The sequence below is a fragment of the Herpailurus yagouaroundi genome, unplaced genomic scaffold (genome assembly GCF_014898765.1).
Source record: "Herpailurus yagouaroundi ecotype Mexico unplaced genomic scaffold, PumYag 139, whole genome shotgun sequence".
NCBI lineage: Eukaryota > Metazoa > Chordata > Mammalia > Carnivora > Felidae > Herpailurus > Herpailurus yagouaroundi.
The window spans coordinates 75632280-75639017 of NW_024412394.1; positions in this window are offsets into that span (position 1 = coordinate 75632280).

Below are 6738 nucleotides of genomic sequence, written 5' to 3' on the forward strand. Positions count from 1 at the left end.
TCACTTTCCTATCCTTATGCATCCTGACAGATTTTCATTTATTTCAGCCTGCTCTATTGCATGTATTTTTACATTCACTTTAGATCATTTTAGGAAGTGAGTGTAAATGAAAGGATGAGAAAAAGAGAAGAAAGGGGAAAAAGGAAAGAAGAAAGGTAGGCAGACTGCCTTAAAATTCTTGACCAATTATATGTTCAGCTAAGTCACACCTAAAAGGTAAGTTCTCCAAGGTGCAAACTATAACTTACTTATATATACACTTAAACCTATGGTTCTCAATAAATAAATAAGTTATTGTAGATAAAAATATTACCACAACAATGTGACAGTGCTTAATACTACTAAAATTGTGCACTTGAAACTGGTTAAAATGATACATTTTATGCTATGTATATTTTACCACAATAAAACATTTTTAAATCTACATGTCAAGATAAAAAAATACTCTGTAGTTCTACTAAATATTAAGCTTCTTAAAAGAAATAACTGTCTTATTTATCTTTCTGATGAACCTTTACTCTCCACCACGGCCTACAATAAAATGTACATATCTGGTATTTGATATTGTTTCTTAAATTGAGCTTCCTGAAGATATAAATAGATTTTCTTGTAGGTGGTTGCTTATAAGTGTGCTTTGGGATTCCCAATGGTTCTGGTGTAAGTATCCCCCCATCATTCATGCTAACTGAATTTCCTACTATTCCTTTGGGGTAAGCCCATATTAAAAGGCAGATATCTTATCCAAGAAGAGAAATATTTTTTAATGTGTAATTTTAAAACTCTCTAACTAAGAATGTGACTCTGGGGAAGGGAGCTGCAAAAAAAGGTGAATTTATGTTGAAGCTGAAGTTAAGAAGAGAAATGGAGTCAGTATTTCAAAGAGGGTACATTCTAGAACATAACAAGCCTATGAAGTCTGGTTGGAGGGAGAATCCATACACTCCAGTGGAAAGCCATGAGCTTCTAGAAGGTATGGTAAAAGTGCTCACGGTGTGACCCTGGGAGAAAAGGACATTCCAAAAAGTGGGAGAGAGTGCTGAAATTCTGGAAGGTTTTTATCATGAATATAAAGACAGAGCTACTTTCCTCCCAAAGAAGCCTAGAATCACACAGAACACAAGATCATAGCATTCAGAGCTGGAAGGAATCTTAAATATCATTTAATCCCACACTCTTATAACTGTAAAAGTAGAGACGCACAGAAGAGCAGTTGGTGGCACAATTGAGAGAAAATCCAAACCCCAAGTCAGTGGCACTTCTACTGTACTCATAACTTGTTTATACTGAGTAGGAGATTTTTATTTCCTGACTTGTGCCTGATTATTTGATTCCAGCAGCTAGAACACCAATAATTTCCCAGAGTAATGGAGTGCTTAATGCACACCAGGTTGTAAAAATTCATGACGATGGGGGAGAATTCAAACTGCAAACTGCAGAAGGTGAAAATCCCACACTGACTCCGGAGTAATATGTGTTAATCTTTCCCTGATGAAGGTGGATGATTTGTTTACATCTTAGAAAATACTTGGCAGCCCTTACTGCCATTTAGCCAAGAAAATTCTCCTTCCAACATTATTTCCACTTGGGCATTCATCATTCCAAGCCCACAGGCTAAAAATATAAAGGCATCATGGGAGGGAGTGGTGGGACAGGGGCAAGCATATGCCTTGCTGTGTACTCTACCATCTCATTAGCAGCTCTGTCTTGTAGCATCCAAAACTGGTTTAAGCCATTTTACCAAATAGCTCCCTTGCCCAGCTAGGGGACCCATCTTCCCTCCTATTGATCCTCTTCTAAATTTTCTCCTTTTCTGCCTCCTAAAAGTGCTTTATGCTTTTTATAACCAACTGATTCATTTTCAATAGGCAGGGTTGCCTCTTCTTTCTTCCTTTCCTCTATTTCCCTCTTTGCAAAACACGTCAAATGCTCACCAGTAAATCATGTACACGCACTGTGTACGTATTTCTAGTATCTGAAATCCAAACTCAAAGTAATTCAGAAATACTGTTGCATTGGTGAATGCTTCCACCCTAAATTCCTCCAAAGATCTGAGGTTTCAGGTAGATAATAGAGTTAAACTCACGTGGAAATGATAACTACTACAAAATCTTTAAGCTACAGATGTTTATATAGCACTATGGTCCAAAAAATATTTGCAATGCTTTCAATTATTAATTCACTTAATCCTCATAACAAGTAACTACAAGGTAGACACTATTATTATCCCCATTTTTCAGAAGAGGAAACTATTGCATAGAGATGTTCTATAACTTGCCAATGAACTTGGTGGAGGTGGTTATAAAGTTAGACAGTTTGGCTTCAAAGTGTGTTCCATTAGGCTCTACCCTATGCCCTCACCACACCTACACAAATAGGATGAAAATGATGCCTTTCCTTGCCCAACTACACCAGCTTTAACCACATTTTAAACATTAGATTCCATTGCCTTGAGAGTTTAGAGATAGAAATTAGTTGGCAAGTGAGCATGCTCTGCATAGTTTAAACAGCCAGTGCAAACCCATCCCAAGGTGCAACAATGGTGCTTTCTTCCTCTTCAAGGCCCCAACATTCACTCCCTTTTCTTCTCTCATGAGACTATTTGTAGCCATCTCCAACACCAGTCCCCTGAGACTCTGAGTTTGAGAGAAGAGTGCCAGTGAAAATAGTTAACAATTATTGATTGCATAATGTATCATAGGCACTAGTCTAATTGTGTATTATCTCATTTAATTCTCAAAATAATCCTATGAGGCAGGTATTTTTTATCCCCATTGTATAGATAGGAAAACAGAGACTCAAGAAGATTACGTAGCTTGCCCAAGACCTTGCTGCCTACTGGAGCTGGAGTCTGGCTTCAGTGACTGGGCTCATCTCCACCAGGTATTGCAACAGGGCTGCTGCATGGAATCGTGTTGCTCCCTCCCACACCAGAACTGTCACACAGTCCCTGCCACTGTGTCCCCAGGCTGGAGGATAATGTGCCAACTCCTCCCCAGAGTCACTGTGTGAACCCCTCTAATTGTCTTCTTCAGGTCATTTAATGCAATGTGAGAGGAGTTTGGAAATGGCCATGGAGATGGTGTTGAAAATGGAACCCCTCACTGCTTAGTGTCATTCTTGCCACTCAGCATGTCTTGAGGCACTAGGAATCTATGATAAAAAGATTCAGGAAGTAGTTACCTCACAGGTCATCCAAAACCCAAACCTCACTTTAGAAGTTAAAAGATGTTAAAACATATAAATAAGGTAAAAGATGTTGCCTCTCCCTCCCTCAGTCTCTCTCTCACTCTTCTTTTTCTGTTTTGTGACTATATTTTCCTTTCCTTAATAAATCCAAATGCCTTAAACATATTTTCTTCTTTAGGGCGATATTAACCACCGTAGTCAAAAAAAGGGTACTATCTCACTCCATCACTACTTAGCAAAAAAGATTTATAAATAAATTTTATGGAGATAATCTCAATTGAATATTATACAGCCAATCCAATTAACCTAACATAGAATTAGCAGGGAACATGGGTCTACTGTGAGCTGAATAGAGAGATTAGAAGGGAGATTAGCTAGATTCACAGTCTCTGACAGCTCACTAACGTATCTTGATATGCCTTGCCAAGAAAATGAGAGTATCAGGCTGGTTTCACCTTTGTTGATATTATTTTACTCTTAGGCAAACTATCTAAATTATACTCATTCCTTGATACAGAAAGAGAGGGAGGAGTATGATTGCCACTGAAACTGCCTTCACTGAAATTGAATTGATAATAGAGGAAAAATCTTCTGGGCCTGAATCTATCTATTATCACCCTATTATCTTCTGTCAATTGAAGGTGTTAGGTTACACTGTGGTGCAAAATCCTCTATGTTAAACGTAATTCTCAGAAGGCAAGCAAAGCACTAGGCTGGAGATATTTCACTTACACTGGTTCTCATGTTTCCTGCTTCTGCATATCATGCTGAGGAGATTTTTGATCATAGAAACTTAGAATTTCAACAACGTGACAAAAAGAGAAACCCTAAGTGGATGGCCATCTTGAATCAAAAAGTGAGTTACTAAGCATGTCTATGCTAAAGTCCAGTTGGAGGCCAATGTAGAAAGAAACAATTGCATTAATATCCTGCCAGGTGGGAAGTCATTGAGCAAGGTTATCTCAGCAGGTCCTAAAAACACTGCTCAAATGGAGGGAGAAAACCAGGCCCGCCAACAAAGCCCCATATGGTAGCAGTAGGTATCCAAATATGGTGCAGTGCCCTCAGGATGAAAGTAGGCATCCCATCCATTATGAGGGCCAAATGCACAAGCCAGGGTGCCACCACAACTGGAGATTGCTCAGGAGAAGCTCAGTGCATCTTTTTCCTCATTAACCTAATATTTAGTCAATGGGAGCCACTGAAGTCATCTTTGGGGTGATTTTTTTCATTGGAGTAAAATGTACATAACATAAAGTTTACTACTTCAACCATTTTTAAATTTACAATTGAGTGAATTCAGTGGCATTGAGTACATTCACAATGTTGTACAGCCATCACCACCACCACTTTTGATAATTCTTTCATCATTTCAAACAGAAACTCTTTACCCACTAAACGACTCCTCCCTATTCCCCCAGCCCCATAGGCCCTAGGAACCCCTATTCTACTCTGTCTCTATGAATCTGCCTTCTTAGGTACCTCATATAAGTGGATTCATGCAATATTTGTCCTTTTGTGCCTGGCTTATTTCACGTAGCATAATGTGGTCCAAGTTCATCTATGTGGCAGGGTGTATCAGAATTTCATTCCTTTTTAAGACTGAATAATATCCCATTATGGACGGATATACCACATTTTGTTTATCCAATTCATCAGTTGAAGACGTTTGTTTTTACCTTTTGGCTTTTGTGAATAGTGTTGCTATGAACATTGGTGTAACCACTGAAACATTTGAAGCAAAGGAGTAACATGATCTGATTCCTATTTTAGGAAAATCACGCCTTCAATCAGTCAGGGCATACTCAGGAAACAGAAATCACACCGCTTATGCAGTAAAGACAATACACTGTAAAGAATTATTGACCAGATGGATGAAAAGGCAGGAGGAGAAAAACACATTATCACAGGGGCAGGAGCTGAGGAAAGCACCTACTACCCCTAGGCTTGGGCACAGAGGGTTGCAAAGAAGAAAAGCCTTAGAAGGAGCCTAGAGAAGGGATCCCATGGAACTGAAACTCAGAAACTCTCTTGAGAGCTGAAACTCTCCTTGAGGAAAGAGCGTACTCAGCTGGTTCTGATGTCTACTGGCTCAGAGGGGAGGTTTGCAGGGACTGAAACCCCAAACTCTGAGAAGAGGGCGCTGTCTGACTTAGCGCTGATGTCTCTGAGTTTTGTGGAGGAAGCTTCTGGTGTTGGACTCTCCAACACTGAGGAGAGGTGTTGTTCAGCTGTTGCTGGTGTCTCCAAGCTCGGAGGAGAAGGCCCATGTGGCCGGGGCTCCACACTCCAAAGGGCACATTGCTTGGCTGTTGCTAGTGTCTCTGAGTGGGCATGTGAGTGTTGGAAAGACTGCAAACTGGACTCAAGTGTTGCTACTGGAATGAATTGGCACTGCTGGGTGAAGAAGTGAGGTGGGGGAGTCATACTAACAAAAACAGGAAGCTGCCAGGAAGGAGCAAATCCCTTCTCCCGCCTCCAACTTTGCATGCTTCTTCTAGTGCCCTTGTTGCCAGATCCCGACAGTGATCATCTAGCTGAGCAGGAATGTGGTTTGCAGGGTCCCTCTGTTGTATCACACAACAGAGTATGGAAGAGATAATAATACAGTAGTCTTACAGCAAAGGGGGGCAAACTGGAGGAGGCAAGCCTGGAGTCAGGAATAAAGTACACGCTGATAGACAATCTTTGGCGGTGACTGACTCAGTTTGCTGTCCCTACATTGGGAATAGTTCCCAAAAGTATTGCCTGTATTATATAACTCCATTCACTGACCATAACTCATTTATACAGGTGATCCCCTAACCCATCTGAATTCAGATTCTCTTTCTGGTCCGTGAAATTTGGAAAAGATACACCTAAAATCTTGGATCATCAGATCTGAATCCAGTAATAGATCTTTAGGCACCTGCTTCTGAGGTTTCCAGAGCATACTGTTCTTTCCCTTCCCATGCTCTTTTTATTAAACCTTTTGATTTTTTTTTTTTTTGAGAGAGAGAGAGAGAACACGTGTGTGCAAGTAGGGGAGGAACAGAGAGAGAGGGAGAGAGAGAATCCCAAGCAAGCTCTACAACCAGCATGGAGCCCAGTGCAGGACTGGATCTCACCACCATGAGATCATGACCTGAGCCAGATTCAAGAGTTGGACGCTTACCCAGCTATGCCCCCCAGGTGCCCCTCCATGCTCTTGATCAATTCCAAATTTGATTCCATAAGGTAATCCAGAAACCTTTCCGATAAATTCTCCCTGTTCCTTAAGCTAGCCAGAGCCCCTTTCATCTACTTCATATTTTCTCTAACTTCCCAGAGCTCACATTCCAGGCGAGTCTTAAGAAACATCAACAACATCAGCATTTAGGGTTGCTAAGGGTTCTGAGAGAAAGAATTCTTGTAGAGCAAGTGAACTGTGTGAGCACAGAGCAGGAGCACCTAAGCTCATGGGCTGGGACCAAAAGTAAGGGAGAAGAAGGAATGGGGGGAGGAGTGAGGTCAAATATTCTAGACACCGTGTTCAAGTTGAAGGCCCATAGGAAAAATAAAGCATGTTGGAGC